This window comes from Eumetopias jubatus, unplaced genomic scaffold (assembly GCF_037043125.1).
Source record: "Eumetopias jubatus isolate StellerSeaLion01/CBP00866 unplaced genomic scaffold, mEumJub1_p1.0 scaffold_15, whole genome shotgun sequence".
Classification (NCBI taxonomy): Eukaryota; Metazoa; Chordata; class Mammalia; order Carnivora; family Otariidae; genus Eumetopias; species Eumetopias jubatus.
The window spans coordinates 56,069,541-56,093,688 of NW_028274821.1; the positions used below are offsets into that span (position 1 = coordinate 56,069,541).

The 24,148-nt window shown below is 39.5% G+C and overlaps 1 pseudogene; it reads left to right on the forward strand.

Moving 5' to 3' along the window:
• The first annotated feature begins 282 nt into the window (after positions 1 to 282).
• On the forward strand, positions 283 to 4,815 carry LOC114218185 (T-complex protein 1 subunit gamma pseudogene; annotated as a pseudogene).
• The last annotated feature ends 19,333 nt before the right edge of the window (positions 4,816 to 24,148 follow it).

The following is a 24,148-nucleotide window of genomic DNA, read 5'->3' on the forward strand; positions in this document are numbered from 1 at the left end:
ATTTTACTTAACTGACCCACTCTGGACGTGGAGGATGTGTTTGGTGTTTTACTCACAAATAATCATATAAAATATATTTCCTTAAATAACATGTCATTTCCCTGTGAAAAATAATTGTAACTTACCCTACAGTTCATTCCTCATTTCATTGTCACTCCATACAATCAAAACCCTAAAAGGTGTAATTGTACCTTTGACCAAGTAGATAACAGGAATTGGAGTTACCCTATCCCATAAAAACACAAAATAAAGTAGACAAAATGGATGAAATCAGTATTACAGATGTTGGACATCAAGCAGCAGAGGACAGTGACATCTGAGAAAGGAGAAGCAAACAAAATCAGCCCTGTGGCTGCCATCACTCACCGAATGGAGCGAGTTTCCTGGCCACGGTGGGTGTGGGGAAAGGAAGCTCAGAGGAGCCCAGCAGTTTCTGTGAGGGAGGGAGATGGAGGTGGGAGCTCAGGGAGGCCACCATGGCTAGAATATGTAATTCCAGAGACCTAGAGAGGAGGGTACTGCACAGAGAGAAAGCTCTGTGTATGTGTGTATGTGTGTGTGTATGTGTGTGTGTATGTGTGTGTGTGTAACGCAAAAAAGTTAAAATGTGTGACATTTGCATTCTAATAAAAACTTAATAAGCGTGCAAAGAAGCCAGAAAATACAACCAATAAAGGGGGAAATAATTAATAGAAACAGTTACACAAATGACACAGATGAGAGAGTTATTAGACAAAGCTATTTTTTAAGGTGTGGTAACTTTATTTCATATATAAAAAAGGGGGAGAAAAAATTGAGACTGTTAGAAACATAGAAAACAAAATACAACTCAAACTTTAAGAGATGAAAAATAATATCTGAGATAAAAATATACACTGGATGGGTTTCATGACATATTAATAGACACTGTAGAACAAAGGGTAGTGAAACTAAATTATAATAACAAAAGAATCTAAAATGTAAAACGGAGAAAGAGTGGAGAAAATACACAGAGTTATGTTATGGAAAAGCTTCAAGCACCCTAATATGTGTAAATTGTAGTTCCAAGAAGAAAAAGGGAGAATTAAAAGAAAAAACTTTAAGTGTCAAATTTTTACAAACTTTTTTTTTATTTTATTCATTTATTTGAGAGAGAGAAAGCACGAGAGGGGGAGGGTCAGAGGGAGAAGCAGACTCCCTGCTGAGCAGGAATCTCGATGTGGGACTCGATCCTGGGACTCCAGGATCACGACCTGAGCCAAAGGCAGATGCTTAACCAACTGAGCCACCCAGGCGCCCCCAAATTTTTACAAACTTAATGAAAACTATAAACCTAAAGATACAGGCTAAGAAAAAAAAAAGGCCAAAGCAAAACAAACAAAAAACCTACACAAAGGCACATGATAAATAAATTTCTTAATACCTATAATAAAGAGAAAATCTTAAAAGTAGTCAGAGAGAAAAGTCAGATTATATGCAGGTAAAAATAAGAATGAGTTTTATGCAGTCATCAAAAAAAAACTGAAATCTTGCCATTTGCAACAACATGGATGGAACTAGAGGGTATTATGCTCAGTGAAATAAGTCAATCAGAGAAAGACATGTATCATATGACCTTACTGATATGAGGAATTCTTAATCTCAGGAAACAAACTGAGGGTTGCTGGAGTGGTGGGAGGTGGGAGGGATGGGGGGGCTGGGTGATGGACATTGGGGAGGGTATGTGCTATGGTGAGCGCTGTGAATTGTGTAAGACTGTTGACTCACAGATCTGTACCTCTGAAACAAATAATACATTGTAGGTTAAAAAAAAAAGAAGAAGAAGAAGATAGCAGGAAGGGAAAAATGAAGGGGGGGAAATCGGAGGGGGAGATGAACCATGAGAGACTATGGACTCTGAGAAACAAACTGGGGGTTCTAGAGTGGAGGGATGGGTTAGTCTGGTGATGGGTATTAAGGAGGGCACGTACTGCATGGAGCACTGGGTGTTATGCGCAAACAATGAATCATGGAACACAACATAAAAATAATTAATTAATTAAAAAAAAAAAAAGAATGAGTTTAGGGGCACCTGAGTGGCTCAATCGTTAAGCATCTGTCTTCCGCTCAGGTCATGAATTAGGGTCCTGGGATCGAGCCCCACATTGGGCTCACTGCTCTGCGGGTGGCCTGCTTCTCCCTCTCCCACTCCCCCTGCTTGTGTTCCCTCTCTCGCTGTGTCTCTCTGTCAAATAAATAAATAAATAAAATCTTTAAAAAAAAAACGAGTTTAATTATAGTAAGTAAAACAGTATGGTACTGGCCTAAAGATAGATCTATAGGCCAGCAGAACAGAATAGAAAGCCCAGAAACAAACCCATGCATACACAGTCGACTCATCTTTCACAAAGTGTCAAGAAGACACAATGGGGAAAGGACAAGCTTTTCAACAAATGGTGTTAGTGTTAGCAAAACTAGATATACACCCGCAAAAGAATGAAATTGGACCTTTATTTTACACCATACGCAAAAAAATATCTACTCAAAATGGATTAAAGACTTAAACATAAGACCTGAAACTGTAAAACTTAGTTGAAAACATAGGGAGAAAAGCTTTATGACATCGGTCTAGGCCATCATTTCTGGCATATAACACCAAAATCATAGGCAACAAAAGCAAAAATAGACAAGTGGGTTGGTACCAAACTATAAAACTTCCACACAGCAAAGCAAAAAATCTACAGAGTGAAAAGGCAACCTACAGAATGGGAGAAATTGAAGGATGTTGATGTATTTCCTGACACTTATCCTTATGCTTGGTAAAGGGTGTATCCTTTGGGCCTTTCCTGGTTGGGGCATCATCAGGGAGTGGCTGAGCAAGTACATAATAGGTTCGATGTTCCTTTTTCCCAGAACCTTCAGATTCCTTCTTCTGTGGTCTACCAAGAAAGTTCCAGCATTTTCACCACACTGACTGTAGGCTACATCTAAGACCAGGCGTCATTATTAGTCAGACTAGCAGATGTCACCAATACTCCCCAGTGCTCTGGATGACACATGAGATCCCACCATCTAAAACTGCAGAAGGAACAATGGGGTGAAAAATCTTAGCATGGGTACCCATCTCTTATGATTAGACAGCTCCCAACAACATGAGGCAGCCCCTGTAATTACACTTTTAATGTTGGGTAGCTGCTTATATGATGATCATGCTCAAGTGCCTCAGCATCATTTTATCTGTGTCAGATGAAATAACTTTTAAATCTTTGGCAGCAATTTGTTGTGGCGTTTCCTTTTTGTCCTCAAAAAACTATCAAATCCCTTAGTAAAGTTACGTGCTTGTGAGGACATCCATTCTTTATTATTTTCACTGATCTTTACATTAAATCTAGACTTCTTAGTAAATTCCATGCTTTTCTGCGTCACATCCATTTTTATGGGAAGGTCTCTATGACTGTACTAATGAACTGTATGCATTCACTTCTCTCAGTGCATTTGTCTTACATCTTCTTCTTCTAATATGTGTATGAGAGGGTTAGGCCTTTAAAAGTCTCTTATTTATTCTAAGTTGACTTGCTTAGAAGACCGTTTCACTTAATAATGAAGGGAAAAGGAAAGCAAGGATGCAAATATATATAAACACCACCCAAACAGGATATGGTTCTATAGGGGAAAAAAACTAAGGTAGACTGTGGTGTATTCTATACTCTCTTACCAAGACTGAAAAATAACTTAAATTTTTTTTCTAGCTTGGCTTGTGGATTTGTTATAGGGGATTTTTTTTTTTTATTATTCTGGTAGTGAAATGATTTTGTAAGCCCTTGAGGGCTACTTGTATTTGGTAGACTTAGGGACAGAAATCATTGAATTCTACCCTTAGAATGATTACATAACTATTTATAGTCCAGTTTGATACACTAGACTCCTTATCAAGGGAATTCATCTCTCCACTTTTACTCTCTTCCTCCCCACCCCACAAGAGAAATTATTGTAGACATATGTCTGAACATCACATTAACTAAACCACAACGGAAGGAAAAGGAGTTTAACTTCTAAGTGTGAATACAAAGAAATGTAAAAATAACATTTTTTCTGCTTGTGTATTTAACTCCTCAATTGTCTATAAATATCAGGCTGAGAAAAATTGGGAATTCACACATTCAGTCAAAGTTACCAAAGTGTCTGATGTGCATTGCTAGAGCCTGTGGGGCCCAGGTAGTCAGCTGGCCAGGACTGAGAGGAGATGCTGAGACAGGAGCAGGCATGTCGGAAATGAAGAGAAGTGGAGAGGAGTACTTTACATGCATCACTGAGTGCGAAGACCCCAAGGCCCATACCATGCTCCTCCACAGGGCCAGCAAAGAGAGTCTCTCAGAAGTGGAATGCAGCCTCCAGGATGCCAAACAAGTGTGCCACAATGTCCACCTGGACCCCCAGCTCATTTCCGGTGTGAAGCCTCTGAAATGGCCATGGCCCAGGCCTTGACAGAAAAATCCAAGGCCATGACTAGTATGGAACAATGGCCAGACAGGGCTGTTGCCCAGGCCTCAGAGGTCATCCCTCGTACCCTGATCCACAACTGTGGGGTCAGCACCATCTGTCTACTTCCCTGCCTTCTGGCCAAGCACACGCAGGACAACAGTGAGACCTGGAGCATACACGGTGAGACGGGTACCCTGGGGACAGGAAAGCCTTGGGCATCTGGGAGCCATGGCTGTGAAGCTGCAAACATACAAGACAGCAATGGAGACAGCAGTTCTGCTATTGCGGACTGATGACATCATCTTAGGCCACAAAAAAGAGGGTGATGACCAGAGCCTGCGAGGCGGGGCACCGATGCTGGCCAGGAGTGAGTGACGGGCCAGGCAACCTCAACACAGAGCCAGCAGAGGGTCCCTCTTCCCTGAGCTGGATGGCCAGGGACACAGGGGATGTCTTTGTTTGGAAGGGATCAGGTTGAGGGGCAGCCCCGGCCCCTTTCTGTCCCAGCTCAGTCTGCAAAGGGCACAGATGTGTAATTCTTCTCTATCGTAAGCTTTCCATTTAGTTTGCTTCCAACGATTATATCTAAGTCATTTGAAAAAATGTTAATATCAACTGTTAGCAAAGTAGAGACAGAATATAGGACTAAGTGAACTAAGTGAGGAGGGTCCGAAGAAGCAAGTACTGATGCTTACGTGGCACAATCCAGATAACAGTGGAACTGGAGAACAGGAGGGCTCAGATCCTTGAATACGTCAGGTCAGCTGGGAGACAGAAAAATAGTCCATCAGGGTTTTTCTTTCTTTCTTTCTTTCTTTTTTTTTATAAGCCATAGAAAAAAAGTCCCTTGGAAACTGTTATGATTCTCTGCTCACTACAATCTTCACATCTCAGAGCCCTTACTCCAGGAATGCCCCACACATCTCCCAGGGAGCGGCCACTTCATTGGTTTCTTGTTAGGAGTACACGAGATAGTCAAGAACACACCCCTTCCTCAATTCCTGGCACTCACTGCTAGAATTAGGAATCCCTTAATCCAAAAACTGTTATTTAACCTGGCAGGAAGACAACTGAATTCTGTCCCAAGGAAGGTAAACAGAAGGCACAACTGGGATCTTATCTGGCTTTATAATTCTTCCCTGTGAAGTGAAATCAAAGGTTGGAAGCTCTTTACTCCTTTCTGTCTAAAACTAGATTTGAAGGTCAAGGGTACAGAATGAGCCGAAACACTAAACAATTGGTCTTTAATTTTTAGCATGGAGGGAGCAATGCCACTTTGGGAATCACGATCATATGAACCAAGAAAGATTCCCATTGTTCAGAGCCTATATAACAGTAATTATCCTACTAACCCACCTCCCCACCACCACCACTTTCTCCTTCCCTAAGGAACTGATTCATTCAGGTAAGCAGGTGTAGATCCTTCAGATTCAGGGAAAGTATTTCCTTTTGCTGGTTCTTATAAAGTAATCATGATTAGTCTAAGCCAACCATGAGAAGTGCAGTCCCCTTTTCTGTGTATTGTCCCCCACCTCTCTTAATAGTATGCATGTATGAAACAGTTTCCAGATAAAATGACATAAGAAGGAGTTCTGCAGGGGAAATCTGGGGAGGGATTATCTCTACAGATAAATATGTACAACTTTCATAAAGGAAAGACATTTTTCCTAGATCTTTTTAACCTAAAATGAGGGATGAAAATGTGATGCCTGGAGCTGTGACAACTATCTTGCCACCATGAGGCAATAAAGCACAAAAATGAAAAACCAACACTCAGAGCACTGTAAAGCAGAAGTGTGGAAATCCTGCATCCTTGACGTCATTGAACCTCTGAAATAAATCAGGACATACCTACCTCTAGTCTTCTTTTACTGTATTAAATATCCTTACAACCGAAGCCCTTTGGTGCATTTATACTTATTTGCAACCAAATCAATCCCTACATATTCAACTTCAAGCAGAGGGCTGGAGGAAGTGGAGAGAATAGTCAGATATTTGGACACTGCATTTGACAAAGTGTATGAAATCTTTTCTCTCACTGCATATTTAAATTTGTTCTACTTCATTTCAAATATGATAAACTGTGTGTTTAGCCAAAGACTGGCAACTCCCAGAATAAATGGGGAGGTTTTAGATTTAAACCACTACAAATGTTTCTGCTCTTTACAGACATAGCTTGAATGGAGATTTTAATCTCAGGTTCCTGAATCTAGGTCCCTGTTCTGCTGTATGAAGTCAGTGCACAAGAGACTGGTAATCTTAGTGTCGAGATCTTCATAAACCCATGGGGTTTGGGGTTAATTTTTTGGACTGTCATTTTGTTCGTTCCAAACCCCACCTTGGCCTTACTTTTCAACTCTTCCATCTAAAAGGCAATTCACTAGCATAATAGTATTGGCTACTATTGTAGATCAGACTTATTTTTTAAATAAGTATTTATTTTCAGTTAGCCAAATAATGAGTTAGTCTTTCACACAGTTAAAGAGTCAAGTAAATACAGGGGTGCCTGCGTGGCTCAGCCAGTTGAGTGTCTGCCTTCCGCTCAGGTCATGATCTTAGGGTCCTGGGATCGAGCCCCCAGTTGGGGTCCGTGCTCTGAGGGAAGCCTGCTTCTCCCTCTCCCACTCCCCCTGCTTGTGTTCCCTCTCTTGCTGTGTCTGTCAAATAAATAAATAAAATCTTTAAAAATTTTTAAATAAAAAATAAAAAGTCAAGTAATACAAATAAAGTCAAGTGTTTGTTGGTGTTCTCACCAGAGGTGACCTCTATTGTATGTTTGTGATTCTTCCAGATCCTTTCTATTGATTTGTTTACAAAAGATTTACCTAAAAATATAAATTACATATTTACATATATGTTAAATATTACTTGTATATAAAGAATATATAGTTTTGTGTTTTCTATTTACATAAAGGATTTATACTATACGCACCATTCCTTTTTCACGCTATATGTCTCTTTCATTATTGTATAGAATTTTATAATGTGCATGTACTATAGTTTAACACCTATTATTAGATATATAGGGGATTTCTGAAACTTTGCTTTATAAACAATATTGCAATAACATCCTTCTATATGCATCAAGTATAAATGAATCTCAGGAGAGATATGGGAAAGTAGAATGCTTAAAGGTACACAGTTTAAATTTTAATAGTTTGCCTAAATGATAGTCAAAATTTTATTTCCACATGGGAAATTCACAAAAGTACCTATTATTCAGTCACTTGATATTATCAGATCTTCAAATTTCTGATAATCTGATATATCAAAGTAGACATCTGAGAGTTATATTAATTCAGTTTTCAGGATGTACACAAAGTTAAGCATCTCTTCATATGTTTAAAGGCTGTTTGCATTTCCTCTTCAGAGAATAACCTGTTATATGTCTATTTTTCTATTGAGCTTTTAAATCTTTTATTTGTTTTTAGGAGCTCTTTATGAACTCTGAATATTAACCTTTATCTTTAATAAACAATTGTTTTTATCCAAAATACTTTATCCAAATAGTCATTTTTAAGGTGACTTTTTGTCATAAAAAATATAATTGGGGGGGCGGAGCAAGATGGCAGAGGAGTAGGAACCTGGATTTCGTCTGGTCTCAGGAATTCAGCTGGATAGGGATCAAACCATTCTGAACACATACAAACTCAACAGGAGATTGAAGAGGAGAGTAGCAACAACTCTCTGAACAGAAAAGCGACCACTTACTGGAAGGTAGGACGTGCGGAGAAGTGAATCCGAGGCGATATTCGGGAGGATAGACAGTGGGGGCGGGGGCCTCCGTCGGCCGCTTCTGGCAAGTGATAGAGCCGCGGAGCACAAAATCGGAACTTTTAGAAGTCGGCTCCACTGAGGGACCTCAGTCCAGTGGCTAAGCAGGGGGTGGAACCCTCGTGGAACAGTGTGGTCTCAGGACCCTCGGGGTCACAGAAAGACCGGGGGTGACTGAGTGCGGCAGAGCTCCCAGGTATCAGAGCGGGGAAGCCGGCTGCAGAGATGGAGCCGAGGCGCAGGCTCTCAGCTCGGGGTTGCCATAAACCGTGATCCACGGCCCAGTCGGGCCACTGCTCCTCTAGCAGGGACCCAACAAGCGGCAGATCCGTGGAGACTCACCTTCTTCCCCCAGAGGAGCAGCGCAGGAGCACACCGCAGGGATCTGCTGGGTTTGGAGACTCCACACGGGGTCAGGTGCCAGAGATAGAAATGCTCGGTCACAGGCCAGGTGAGCACGGAGTCCGGCCGGAGACCGGGGACACAGGAGTGACTGGCTGCTTTTCTCTGGGGGTGCACTGAGGAGTGGGGCCCCGAGTTCTCAGCTCCTCTGGGGCGGAGATTGGGAGGCCGCCATTTTCGCTCTCATCCTCCAAGGCTGTACCGAAAGCGTTCAGGGAACAAAAGCTCCTGAGAGCAAACCGGAGCAGCTTGCTTAGCCCAGACTCACAAGGGCGGGGCAATTCCGCCTCCGGCAAAGACATTTGGGAACCACGGCAACAGGCCCCTCAACCAGAAGATCAGCACAAACAGGCAGCCAAGACCAAGTTTACTGATCAAGGAGAATGGGAGAACTCCAGCGCTAGGGGAATACTGCACATAGAATTCATGGCTTTTTTACCAGATTCATTAGTTTTTCAAAGTTAATTTTTAACTGTTTTTTTTTTATTTTTCTTTTTCCCTTTTTCAACCATCTTATCAATCCCATTTGAAAAAAAATTTATTTTTCATTTTTAGAGTCATATTCTGTCCCTTCATAGTAGATACCCTTATTTTTGGCATATATATATAAGTTGTTCTCTCTTTAAAATTTTGAGATACAGGTTCTTCTAACAGATCAAATATACCCTAAATCACTAGTGTATGCATTTGTTCTAGTCTCCTGCCTGATCACATTCTCTCCCTTTTTTATTCTTTTCTGTATTTAATCTTCTTCTTTCTTTTCTCAACTCTTATCTTATCAATTCCTTTTATAAAATCTTTTATAATTTTCATCTTTACAGTCATCTTCCATCCCTTCATTGTATCAACACTTATTTTGTACATATATGTCTTTCTTTAAAGTTTTAGGAGGCACTTTCTTCTAACAGACCAAAAAATGCACAAAATCTAGTGTGTGGCACTGATCTATGCACTAGCCTGATCATATTTGATCATATTCTGTTTTTTTTTGTTTTGTTCTGTTGTTGTTTCTCTTTAACTTTTTCTTTTTCTTTTTTCTTTCTTTCCCTTTCTTGTCCCCTGGTTTCAGGTCTTTTCTGATTTGTTTAGAGTATATTTGCAGGGAACATTGTTAACCGGTTAGCATTTTGTTCTCTCAATCATCTATTCCCCTCTGGACAAAATGACAAGACGAAAAAATTCACCTCAGCAAAAAGAAGAGGTAGTACCGTCAGCCAGGGACCTACTCAATACGGACATTAGTACGATGTCAGAACTAGAGTTCAGAATCATAATTTTAAAGATACTAGCTGGGCTAGAAAAAAGCATGGAAGTTATTAGAGAAACCCTTTCTGGAGAAATAAAAGAACTAAAATCTAACCAAATCAAAATCAAAAAGGCTATTAATGAAGTGCAATAAAAAATGGGGACACTAACTGCGAGGATAAATGAGGCAGAAGAGAGAATCAGCGATCTAGAAGACCAAATGATGGAAAATAAAGAGGCTGAGAAAAAGAGAGAGAAACAACTACTGGATCACGAGGGCAGAATTCGAGAAATAAGCGATACGATAAGATGAAACAACATTAGAATAATTGGGATCCCAGAAGAAGAAGAAAGAGAGAGAGGGGCAGAAGGTATATTGGAGCAAATTATAGCAGATAACTTCCCTAATGTGGGGAAGGAAACAGGCATCAAAATCCAGAGGGCACAGAGAACCCCTCTCAAAATCAATAAAAATAGGTCAACACCCTGAAGTCTAATAGTAAAACTTACGAGGCTCAGAGACAAAGAGAAAATCTTGAAAGCACCTCGGGAGAAAAGATATGTAACCTATAATGGTAGAAACATTAGATTGGCAACAGACCTATCCACAGAGACCTGGCAGGCCAGAAAGGACTGGCATGGTATCTTCAGAGCACTAAACGAGAAAAATATGCAGCCAAGAATACTATATCCAGCTAGGCTCTCATTGAAAATTGAAGGAGAGATAAAGAGCTTCCAGGAAAAACAAAAACTAAAGGAATTTGCAAACATGAAACCAGCCCACAAGAAATATTGAAAGGGGTCCCCTAAGCAAAGAGAGAGCCTAAAAGCAGCCTAGACAAGAAAGGAACACAGACAATATACAGTAACAGTCACCTTACAGGCAATATCACGGCACTAAATCCATATCTTTCAATAGTTGCCCTCAATGTAAATGGGCTAAATGCCCCAATCAAAAGACACAGGCTATCATATTGGATTAAAAAACAAGACCCATCAATATGCTGTCTGCAAGAGACTCATTTTAGACCCAAAGACACCCCCACATTGAAAGTGAGGGAGTGGAAAACCATTTACCATGCTAATGGACACCAAAAGAAAGCTGGGGTGGCAATCCTTATATCAGACAAATTAGATTTTAAACCAAAGACTATAATCAGAGATGAGGAAGGACACTATATCCTACTTAAAGGGTCTATCCAACAAGAAGATCTCACAATTGTAAATATCTATGCCCCGAACATGGGAGCAGCCAATTATATAAGGCAATTAATAACAAAAGCAAAGAAACACACTGACAACAATACAATAATAGTGGGGGACTTTAACACCCCCCTGACTGAAATGGACAGATCATCTAAGCAAAAGATCAACAAGGATATAAACTTTAAACGACACACTGGACCAAATGGACTTCACAGACATATTCAGAACATTCCATCCCAAAGCAACGGAATACACAGTCTTCTCTAGTGCCCATGGAACATTCTCCAGAATTGATCACATCCTAGGTCACAAATCAGGTCTCACCGATACCAAAAGATTGGGATTACTCCCTGCATATTTTCAGACCACAATGCTTTGAAACTAGAACTCAATCACAAGAGGAAAGTCAGAAAGAACTCAAATACATGGAGGCTAAAGAGCATCCTACTAAAGAATAACTGGGTCAACCAGGAAACTAAAGAAGAATTAAAAAAACTCATGGAAACCGAAGAAAATGAAAACACAACTGTTCAAAATCTTTGGGATACAGCAAAGGCAGTCCTGAGAGGAAAGTATATAGCAATACAAGCCTTTCTCAAGAGACAAGAAAGGTCTCAAATACACAACCTAACCCTACAGCTAAAGGAGCTAGAGAAAGAACAGCAAATAAAGCCTAAACCCAGCAGGAGAAGAGAAATAATAAAGATCAGAGCAGAAATCAATGAACTAGAAACCAAAAGAACAGTAGAACAGATCAACAAAACTAGGAGCTGGTTCTTTGAAAGAATGAACAAGATGGATAAACCCCTGGCCAGACTTATCAAAAAGAAAAGAGAAAGGACCCACATCAACAAAATCATGAATGAAAGAGGAGAGATCACAACCAACACCAAAGAAATACAAACAATTATAAGAACATATGATGAGCAACTCTATGCCAGCAAATTAGATATCCTGGAAGACATGGATGCACTCCTAGAGATGTATCAACTACCAATACTGAACCAGGAAGAAATAGAAAACCTAAACAGACCTATAACCACTAAGGAAATTGAAGCAGTCATCAGAAATCTCCCAACAAACAAAAGCCCAGGGGCAGATGGCTTCTCAGGGGAATTCTATCAGATATTCAAAGAAGAATTAACACCTATTGTCCTGAAACTGTTCCAAAAAATAGAAATGGAAGGAAAACTTCCAAACTCATTTTATGAGGCCAGCATTACCTTGATCCCAAAACCAGACAAAGACCCCATCAAGAAGGAGAATTACAGACCAATATCCTTGATGAACATGGATGCAAATATTCTCACCAAAATACTAGCCAATAGGATCCAACAGTCCATTAAAAGGATTATTCACCATGACCAAGTGGGATTTATCCCTGGGCTGCAAGGTTGGTTCAACATCCACAAATCATTTAACGTGATACAATACATTAACAAAATAAAGAACAAGAATCATATGATCCTCTCAATAGATGCAGAAAAAGCATTTGACAAAGTACAGCATCCTTTCTTGATCAACACTCTTCAGAGTATAGGGATAGAGGGGACATACCTCAATATCATAAAAGCCATCTATGAGAAACCTACAGCGAATATCATTCTCAATGGGGAAAAACTGAGAGCTTTCCCCCTAAGGTCAGGAATGCGGCAGGGATGTCCACTCTCACCACTGCTATTCAACATAGTATTAGAAGTCCTAGCCACAGCAATCAGACAACAAAAAGAAATCAAAGGCATCCAAATCGACAAAGAAGAAGTCAACTCTCACTATTTGCAGATGATATGATACTATATGTGGAAAACCCAAAAGACTCCACCCCAAAACTGCTAGAACTCATACAGGAATTCAGTAAAGTGGCAGGATATAAATCAATGCACAGAAATCAGTGGCATTCCTATACACCAACTACAAGACAGAAGAGAGAAAAATCAAGGAGTCGATCCCATTTACAATTGCACCCAAAACCATAAGATAACTAGGAATAAATCTAACCAAAGAGGCAAAGGATCTGTACTCAGAAAACTATAAAATACTCATGAAAGAAATTGAGGAAGACACAAAGGAATGGAAAACATTCCATGCTCATGGATTGGAAGAACAAATATTGTGAAGATGTCAATGCTACCTAGAGCAATCTACACATTCAATGCAATCCCTATCAAAATACCATCCACTTTTTTCAAAGAAATGGAACAAATAATCCTAAAATTTGTATGGAACCAGAAGAGATCCCAAATAGCCAGAGGAATATTGAAAAAGAAAAGCAAAGCTGGTGGCATCACAATTCTGGACTTCAAGCTCTATTACAAAGCTGTCATCATCAAGACAGTATGGTACTGGCACAAAAACAGACACATAGATCAATGGAACAGAATCGATAGCCCAGAAATGGACCCTCAACTCTATGGTCAACTCATCCTCGATAAAGCAGGAAAGAATGTCCTTTGGAAAAAAGACAGTCTCTTCAACAAACGGTGTTGGGAAAATTGGACAGCCACATGCAGAAGAATGAAACTGGACCATTTCCTTACACCACACACACAAATAGACTCCAAATGGTTGAAAGACCTAAACGTGAGACAGGAGTCCATCAAAACCCTCTAGGAGAACACAGGCAGCAACCTCTTCGACCTCAGCCGCAACAACTTCTTCCTAGAAACATCGCCAAAGGCAAGGGAAGCAAGGGCAAAAATGAACTATTGGGATTTCATCAAGATAAAAAGCTTTTGCACAGCAAAAGAAACAGTCTACAAAACCAAAAGACAACCGACAGAACGGGAGAAAATATTTGCAAATGACATATCAGATAAAGGGCCACTATCCAAATCTATAAAGAACTTACCAAACTCAACACCCAAAGAACAAATAATCCAATCAAGAAATAGGCAGAAGACATGAACAGACATTTTTCCAAAGGCAACATCCAAATGGCCAACAGACCCATGAAAAAGTGCTCAACATCGCTCGGCATCAGGGAAATCCAAATCAAAACCTCATTGAGATACCACCTCACACCAGTCAGAATGGCTAAAATTAACAAGTCAGGAATTGACAGATGTTGGTGGGGATGCGGAGAAAGGTGACCCCTTCTACATTGTTGGTGGAAATGCAAATTGGTGCAATCACTCTGGAAAATAGTATGGAGTTCCTCAAACAGTTGAAAATAGAGTTACCATATGATCCAGCAATTGCACTACTAGGTATTTACCATAAAGATACAAATGTAGGGATCCGAAGGGGTACATGCACCCCGATGTTTATAGCAGCAATGTCCACAATAGCCAAACTGTGGAAAGAGCCAAGATGTCCTTCGACAGATGAATGGATAAAGAAGAAGTGGTATATATACACAATGGAATATTATGCAGCCATCAAAAGGAATGAGATCTTGCCATTTGCAACGACGTGGATGGAACTGGAGGGTATTATGCTGAGCGAAATAAGTCAATCAGAGAAAGACATGTATCATATGACCTCACTGATATGAGGAATTCTTAATCTCAGGAAACAAACTGAGCATTGCTGGAGTGGTGGGGGGGTGGGAGGGATGGGGTGGCTGGGTGATAGACATTGGGGAGGGTAGGTGCTATGGTGAGCGCTGTGAATTGTGCAAGACTCTTGAATCACAGACCTGTACCTCTGAAACAAATAATGCAATATATGTTAAGAAAAAAAAAAAGAAGAAGATAGGAGGAGGGGCAGAATGAAGGGGGGGAAATCGGAGGGGGAGACCAACCATGAGAGATGATGGACTCTGAAAAACAAACTGAGGGTTCTAGAGGGGAGGGGGGCGGGGGGATCGGTTAGCCTGCTGATGGGTATTAAAGAGGGCACGTTCTGCGTGGAGCACTGGGTGTTATGCACAAACAATGAATCATGGAACACTACATCCAAAACTAATGATGTAATATATGGTGATTAACATAACAATAAAAAATTAAAAAATATATATATATAATTGGTATAGTCAATTTTTCAGTGTCTTTATTATCTTTGCTTTTGGTTTATGTATGCTCCTCATAACCTATACACACACACACACACACACACACACATATACAAATATAAATATTTATATAACCATATATATTACATATTTTATTATGTTTATTTAATATACATATTATATTAATAGACACAATTGTATTTCTGGAATAATTCCCATGCATTTGGAGAATAAACACCAAGAGATTCATATCTCCCCCACCACATATAAAAAAATAAACTTCAGCTAGACTTAAAAACTGAAGGTAATATAGATGTTACAGAGAGACTGTAGCTAGGCGGCGTCTGTCACGAACAGCCAGCACAGTGTTAACATGTCTAGATTTACAGCAGTACCTCACCTGAAATTCTAGGAAATCTACATTGAAATCTCTAATACAATCACATGAGACTCTGTTTACATGCAAATCTATATGGATACTTGAGGCCTAATGTATTTTAGCCTTACGGAAAAAACATGACTACAAGCACAATCCTTTATGGCCATAATTCTGTGAGCATGAGCTAGCTTTCACAGAGGAGAGGTTACATATTCCACTGAGAAAAATGAATTTTGTAATAAAACCATTTTGTTAAAAGAAATTTCTAGAGTTGGGAAATAGAATAGTAATTGAATTCTTTTTTTTCAAGTGAAAGAGAAAAGCTGGCTTCCTGCCATGTTAGAGGACTGTAAGTTCTGTACAGTGCAATTTATTTAATTACTGGTACCAGCTTCCCAGAATGTGGCCAATAGAGAATGGATGTGTTGCTGGAACATGGAAACTAGAACAGATTAAAAATGTTGTGACAGTTTTTTTTTTTTTAATGGCTTCATATCCTGTAAAAGGCATTTATTTTCAAGAGAATGATTTTGGTTTGCCTTTTATGTACCATTATATCTAATTTGTTTTATGCTCCAGCAGTGAAAATCATTTTCCTCCCTCCAATTTACATGGCAAACACAAATGAATATTCAAGTTAAAAAAAACTGATTGGTTTAATTTGGCCATTCTCTGCTTCACCATAAAAGTATGTACTTTGTCCTGAACTAAGTGGGTAGAAATAATAACTGGTCTTTAAATCACTGCAAGCACTTAGCTCCAAAAAAAAAAAAATTGATTCTTGAAAATAAGTAACCATTCTCATTTCAGGAAGGTAAAAAGGTCATCGTACCTAGGAAAACCAAAGCAATTGTAATATTTAAAAACCGATGGCTTGATATGGTCTGGCTTTCTCATGAGGAAAATGCAGGAAATCTGGATGGCTAGGAAAACTTCCCCGGGTATGCCTAATAAAACTAAGTCTAGGTCTGAAATATTCTTGTTCAGATATTAAAACACTTGTGTTTATTCATTTTTGTAAGTAGCAAGGTCAGTCCCATTATGATAAGAGCTGAAGGAACTTGGGGAGACAGACGTGTGAAGAGTTTTTATTTATGCCAGAAGTTTCCTTTCCTACCTAATGAGTGGATCAAACTTTGGTTAAAACCTAAAGTTAATACCTTCATTACCTGGATCAATTATAAATGTTCAGAAGCCAATTTTCATAGCGCTAACAGTCTAGGGAACTCATGCTCTTCTTCTGGGAGTGCAACAGAGAACCTAAGCCTAGATAACAGGATCCACACTCTGAAAATCCAGAGAAATGACACATTGCTCTGAAGCCATAGGGTTCATTCTAGGAGGCATGAGAGGTCCATATGATGTAACGTGATGGACTCAACATAATGATATCTACTTTATTAAGTGGAAGTTTCTGGGAGAGGGAGGATGAGCCCTGTGAATGAAAAATACAAAATACATAATCTGAAATTGAATCCATCCCTAGGTTGCCCTGGAGAACAGACTTGTTAGGGCCAAGACACCAGGTTCTGCCCTTGACATTATTTTGTTTCTCAAATAAGCCAGTTCACCATTCTTGATTCATATTCTTTTGTGTATACTCTGTGATAGTGGCTTTCAAATATGATTCCCAGACAAGTACTGGACCCAGGCAAAGCTTCCACTATTTCTTGGGAAGTAAGGAAAAGAAACATGAATTTTCAAAAAGTTACAATTATTCTGGGGTGCCTGGGTAGCTCAGTCGCTTGAGCATCTGACTGTTGATTTCAGCTCAGGTTATGATCTCAGTGTCGTGAGATTGAGCCCCATGCTGGGTGTGGAGTCTGCTTAGGAGTCTCCCTCTCGTTCTGCCCCTCCCCTACTCACTCGCTCTCCCTCTCTCTCTCTAAAAAAAAAAAAGAAAAAGAAAAAAGTTACAATTATTCTAATAACAAAAAAAGTCCTCTTACTCTGAGAGATCTATTTATTAAATTACGGTGATACACATAATGGTGGTATAGAAGCCCCTAGCTGTTATTCAGGAAAGGTAACTGCAATTAAGGTTTTTTTCCTATGAAACATAAATAACTGGGAAATACTAGTCTATGGTGAGCAAAGATTAGACAAGTAATTTTGGGAGGGTGAAGCAGGATTGGTAGATGTTGGTGCTAAAAAAAAAGTTGCTATTTTTTTACTTTTTGTAGTTGAGGAAACAGATCCATCTGTTTTAACAATTCAAGTGAGAAAATCCTTTAGGCAAAAAGAAAATGATAATAAATGGAGTTCTAATCTACTCAGAAGAATGAAGAGCACAGAAAGTGTTAATTAATTGGTCAAATATAAAGTTGTTTGTTTCTGGGCAATAGAACAGATCTCATTTGCTTTTTAAAAATTCAAATCAGGGGCAACTGGGTGGCTCAATCAGTTAAGCATCTGCCTTCCGCTCAGGTCATGATCCCAGGGTCCTGGGATTGAGCCCCGAGTTGGGCTCCCTACTCAGCGGGGAGTCTGCCTTTTCCTCTCCATCTGCCTCTCCCCCAGCTCATGTCCTCTCACTCAAATGAATAAAATCTTTAAAAAAAAAAAAATTCAAATCGAAAGATATTAACAGTGGTGCCTGGGTGGCTCAGCTGGTTAAGTGTCTGACTCTTGATCTCAGTTCAAGTCTTGATCTTTTGGTTGTGAGTTCAAGCCCCATGTTGGGGTCCATGCTGGGCATGGAACCTACTTTAAAAAACAAAAACAGAAACAAAACCTCTTAACAGAATGAGTAGACAAGCCAGAGCAAGTTAATGACAGAGCCTGGAATAAAGGCACCCTGTGTAACTCTCGGAAATTTTCTTTTCATGACCCAGACTAATTCTAGAAAAATATAAGCCCTTCAATGTTTTCCCAAAACTCTAGAGTTACCTTTTATGTCAGATACTACCCGGTCAAGAGTAATGTCTATGTTAGACTTCTCCCTTAATGTAGTTTCACATTTCTTTTATTTTTTTTAAAGATTTACTTATTTATTTATTAAGAGAGAGAGAAAGAGAGGGTGTGAGAGATCACACTTGAGTGGGGGGAGGGGCAGAGTGAGAGAGAGAATCTCAGGTAGACTCCATGCTGAGCGCAGAGCCTGATGCGGGGCTCAATCTCACGACCCTGGGATCATGACCTGAGGCAAAATCAAGAGTTGGACGCTCAACTGAGTGAGCCACCCAGATGCCCCAAGTTTCACATATTTCTGAATAAATTCACATTTTCTTATATGAAAATACAGCATAAAACCCAGCAATTTTGTACTCTGTACTGGTTCTGTTCTAGTCTTTCCTATATGCACCATTTATTTTTTAAATGGAAATTCTTAGACTGAATATACAACATTCCATTATACTAAATATTCTTCCCTTCTTTGATTTCCATGAGCATAGATCACCCATTCATTATATGAGGCACTGAGCCAAATGCTTAAACAGGTCGACTTAACTTTCTCCTCATCTGTTTCTAAATTGAGCCCCATAACAGCCACTCACCAATGAAGAAAAGGAGTTTCAGAAATGCTAAGAAATTTGACATTGGTTCCTCAACTAGTATGTGACATAGATGTTTGAACTCAGGATTTCTGATTAATTTAATAAAACACCTAAAACAGGGGGAGGTACATGCAGTTCTTCAGTGAATATTAGGTCACTTCCTTTCTTCCCTACCTGCTCCTCCATAAAGTCATCCTGATTTAAGAAAATGCCAAATATAACATGTATCATACCTCATGATTCATAAAGCATCTTTATACATTAGATAAACAAGAGAAGACATATAAAAAATGCAGTAGTAAGTAAACTGGTATAAACAATGAGTGTGGATAAAAAGCTGTGAGGTAGATACTGCCTCTATTTACATTTGTGGAACTGCTTTAAACCTGGTGTGCAGTGCATGTCCCTCCTGGAACAGCCAAGGAGAGGTGCTCGGGAACTGGTCAGCTCCTCTTCCCGAGCCCTGGAGGGATGTGAGCACCCCTCTTGGATCCCTTCCTAAAGAGGAGGCCACGAATGTGAAACCACCGTCTTCCTGCCACAGGACTGCAGGAGCCTCACCGATGTGAGGCTACAGGATAGTTAGCTGTAGGCCAAAGCTGATGCGGCTCCCTCCTGGTCCTCAGGAAGCCCCGCGATCGAGGCTTGCTCCCACACACGAAACCAGCCATGCTCTTCTTCTCTCGGCTTTTCCCGGGTGACCTCATGTGACCTCTGCCTCCCACCCCACTCTCCATTCCGAACCACGTGCTACACGCTGCTTAGACATAACCTGCCTTGTTCTCCCAGATAATCCCTTCTTGTGAGATGTCATGGCCTATTGTCACTCTGATAAGAGCAGCCTAGGGACACTTTCTCAATACTGCCCAGAAAAGCACCCATGTTTCTTCTCTAGTGAAACCTCTGAATGAGGCAATCCTCTCTCTCTCTACATTTAAGTCATTCTCATTTTTAAAAGTAGGCCTGGTTTTTTGTGGGGTTTTTTTTTTCCCTCAGCACGAAACTGTAAACTTCCCGTTGTCACACAGTACCTTCAGCCCCACATTGTCTGCTGATCCAAAGACTTCTTCCCCAGCATAGGATTTGTTTTTCAAGGATGGAAGAGAAGTCCATAAAACCACTGCACCTTTTTCAGCCCATGCTAGTAAAAGCTGTAAGAAATCAAACCCTTTATGAATGACTTCTCTTCTTTTGAATATAATAAGATTTGCATGAGACCTAGCAAGAAAATCAGCATATATGAATGTTTTATGTATTTGAAAAATAGAAATGTCAGAGCAGACCCACGTTGCATTGGGAAGAATGCAATGAAGCAAGAGGGAATGTTGTCTTACTTTGGGGGCTAGTAGGGTGTTGTTCAAATGCTGGTCAGGGAAAAAAACAAAAAGAAGGACTTTTCTGTTGCCTCTGAGAGACCCTGACCCAAGAAATAGGACAAGAATATGAAGCTGTATTGTGAAGTCTAAAATTTCATGGTCTGCCTTGATGTGTTCCGCTTCACAGGGCTCTGAAGGCCTACCACGTGGTCCCCTGCTGCGGCCAGATTCACTCCACAACTCAGGAGTTAGTCTCTCCATAGGGCTAATTCCCTCTCCTGGCTGGACAGTTGCCATCTACCTGGTCATCAACCTAATGGCCTTAGCTGCCCTGACAGCCCACAGAATTATTCGGATAAGCCAATCACACCCTCCTGTGTAAACTGGGGAGCACCTCCCCTCCCTGTTCCTATAAAGCCTGCCTCATGTGGCCCCTAGTGGTTCACTGAACTCCGGAGTGCATCCCCCATGTGTCCCTGCATAGCACACAGTGTCCTCCACTCCTAGAATGTCAGTACTGTGACCAGGGTTTGAGTGTCCTATGTTTGGCCACCTTCTATCAGACCACGTATCCCTCCCTCACCACCAGGGTGAATAGAAGGCAATGAGAACAGGAGCCCACACTGGCAAGTCAGAAAGAGACATTTTTAAGAGCAAATAGTTTCCAAGTTACTTTTTAGTTGGAAAAAAATGATCCACTGCAGTCACTGGGAAAGTAGCTAGGTAAAACGTGTACATTAACATCAAGGAACACCGTACAGGCATCAACATCATTACGGCATTTTGCAAGAACACATTAAACACATTAGAACAGTTATTTATTAGGATGGTAGGGGAATGAGAGGTGGGTGCAGAGATACCAGGGAATAAACAAATCACGAAAATCAACCAGAGAGGGGCCTTACATAGGATAGACACAACTTCTGTATTCCAGGAACCCTTTGCCCAAAAAAGGCAGTAATTCATGCACATGGTGTGTGTGCACATTTAAAAAATTGCTATTTGTTTTCTGTCTTGGAAATCTACTTTTATGTATTAATTTTATGACCAGTTACTTTATTAACCTATTTTATGTTTCCTATTAGTGTTCAATGTCATTTGCAGGCTAGGCATGCAACCCTGATCATCCGCAAATAAAGATAATGATCTTGTTGCCTCCTTTCTCATATGTGTTTCTCCTATTTCTTTCTCTAATTGAAATGGCTAGTACATCTGGAGCAATGTTAAATCATCAATGAATAGTGCCTCCTTTTTTTCCTGACTTTTATGAGGCTGCTTCTGGCACTTAATGATTAAGGTTGCTGAATACCGTTTTATAAATATTCAGCATTATGCTTAATTATGAAGCAATAGAAATATTCTTACAGTCATAGGAAAGGAGTATTTTATTAAGACATGTTCTTTGTCGACTGGGAATGGGAGTTGGATTTTTATCACATGTCATTTTTATACCTCTGGAATTAATTATGTGGCTTTTCTGCCTTGGCCTCTTCTTAGAGTGACAGATTCTTTTATTTGTATTATTGTTTAGAAGATGCACAGTCTACTTTATAATATGAAATGCAAGCAATCTAAATCTGTACCTGTTCTCAAATTAATGTGTTGAGGAGCATTACTACATGAACATGCAAGTCTAATAGAAAGAGATGGCCAATAACCTTTGCATGTCCTTTGATATGTGGCATTCCAGATTCTTTCATTTTGCCTCACGGAGAATGATTCTTTTGGGAAACCTGGCTCAGGCCCCAGCTACATCTCCCCCAGAATGCCTACCACTATCATGGCATGTTTGCTTGTGATACAGTTTTATCTCTGTGCAATCAACAGCATGGATTTCTGTTCCCCCAAGAGGAGCCGTTTCGATGCGTATATTTTGTCCTGATTATGAGCTGCATGATATTTTCGTCTGTGTTTACACTGTAAATTTTCTACAATGCTTCCATGATTTATTCAGAATTTGATGTTTGGGAGCAATTACTTTGATATAAAACCTGTAGGCTCGGTGAAGGCAGAGACAGCATCTGTTTTATCTCTAGGGTCTTCCTAGCATAGAGCTTGGTACATAAAAGATGCTCAATAAATATTTGATTATTTCTGTTTGAATTTGTTTTGAAACATTACAGAGGTTATATGGTTCTATCTTTAGAAAATACTAATTTTATAGGAGGCTGTCTTCCAAAGTGCTAAGAAAGCTATAATCCTATCCTTTGTGCATTTTTCCAGCTTTAATGAGATATAATTGACACATCACATTGTACAAGTTTAAGATGTCCAGCATGTTAATTTGATACAGTTATATATTGTGAAATGATTACCACCCTGGTGTTAGTGAACAACCTGCATCCTCATATAATTGCCATTTCTTTCTGTGGTGATAATATTGAAGACCTACTCTCTCAGCAACTTTCAAGTATGTAATAGAGTACTGTTTACTCTAATCACCATGCTGTACATTACATCGCCAGAACTTACTCATTTGGTAACTGAAAATCTACAAGGGCTTTAAAAGTACTTCCATGGTTTAATTAAGATTTTATTACTCTTTAGAGTATACAATGCATTTTCATATTTCACTTCAATTGATTTTCACCCAGATCCTTTGGGATGAGTATCCTTAGTATTCTATTTTCAATATGAAACAAAAATTACAGAGATTAGGGAATTTACACAAAAGCACTAACTTGGTAATCCCTAAAAAAATATACCCGGCAATTTTAAATCCCAGATCACTGAAACTTCCACTGTATCTTTACAAAATATACCTGTTCTTTTTATATTCATCTCTAAACATATTTATAAGAAAATAACACTTAAATACTAAAGTCAATTATAAAGCCAAAATAACAGACAACAGGTCACACAACAACAGTGTTTGGCCTGAGGGCAACTTTATGGAGAAAGTAGTTTATTATTGGTAGAAAAAAAGTGCATTTGAGATGCTTTCAAATAAGAAAAAAATAGTATTGAATGATTCCAATGAAAAAAATTACTAGGAAAAAAATCAGGTAATGCATTTATAAAAAGTCCCTCAGGGTAGAGACTACATTTTCATTCTTGCTTTTCTTATACCTAGAGCAATTAATATTTGGCATTTAGAACACGCTCAAAAATGTCCTACTGATTACTGAATTATCATAATAATTTACTTCTAGGTTTATGTAAAACATTTTGAAAGTCAGAGTAAAATTTCAAAATGTCTATGTTAGGTTCAGGCTCTTTTCATTATTATTAAAAAATCACTGATAGCTTAGTTGTATAGTTAACTTAAATATTATTCCCAAAATGCATCACTTAGAAGTCAACTTTTGTTTATTTTTGTGGTCTCAAGGAAGGATAAGGTGCAATTTTTCATGTAGATTTGGTATCTAACTCCTGTGTTTTTTATGACTTCTTTCTGGACTTCCTGCTCTTGAGATTCCCATCTGAGGAGTTAGATGATCTCCCTATGACTTTTTCTTTATTTCTTTTGATGTGACCTTTTCTGCCATGTACACCTCAGAAAGGAAGACATCAGTAGAAACCCAGACTCTGGAGCTCTACAAACTTCACTCTAGGTACGGAAATTAAATATAGGTATGGGTACAGCAAATAAAAGAAATTTGTGTCATTCTATTTAGAATTATATGATCCCAGAGTTGTAAGGAAATGTACAGTTTATTCTAGTCACTCATTGAAGGGATAAAGGTGCACTCTAACAGCCTTCCATTGAATGGTATGGTTGGTAATTTTTTTTTTACTTCATTTGATGTTTTTTTAAGATTTTTTTATTTATTTGAGAGAGAGAAGGCACGAATTGGGGGGGAGGGGCAGAGGCAGAGGAAGAAGTAGACCCTTCGATGAGCAAGGAGTCTAGATGTGGGGTTCAATCCCAGGCCTCTGGGATCAGACTGGAGCCGAAGGCAGAAGCTTAACCAACTGAGCCACCCAGGCGCCCCTC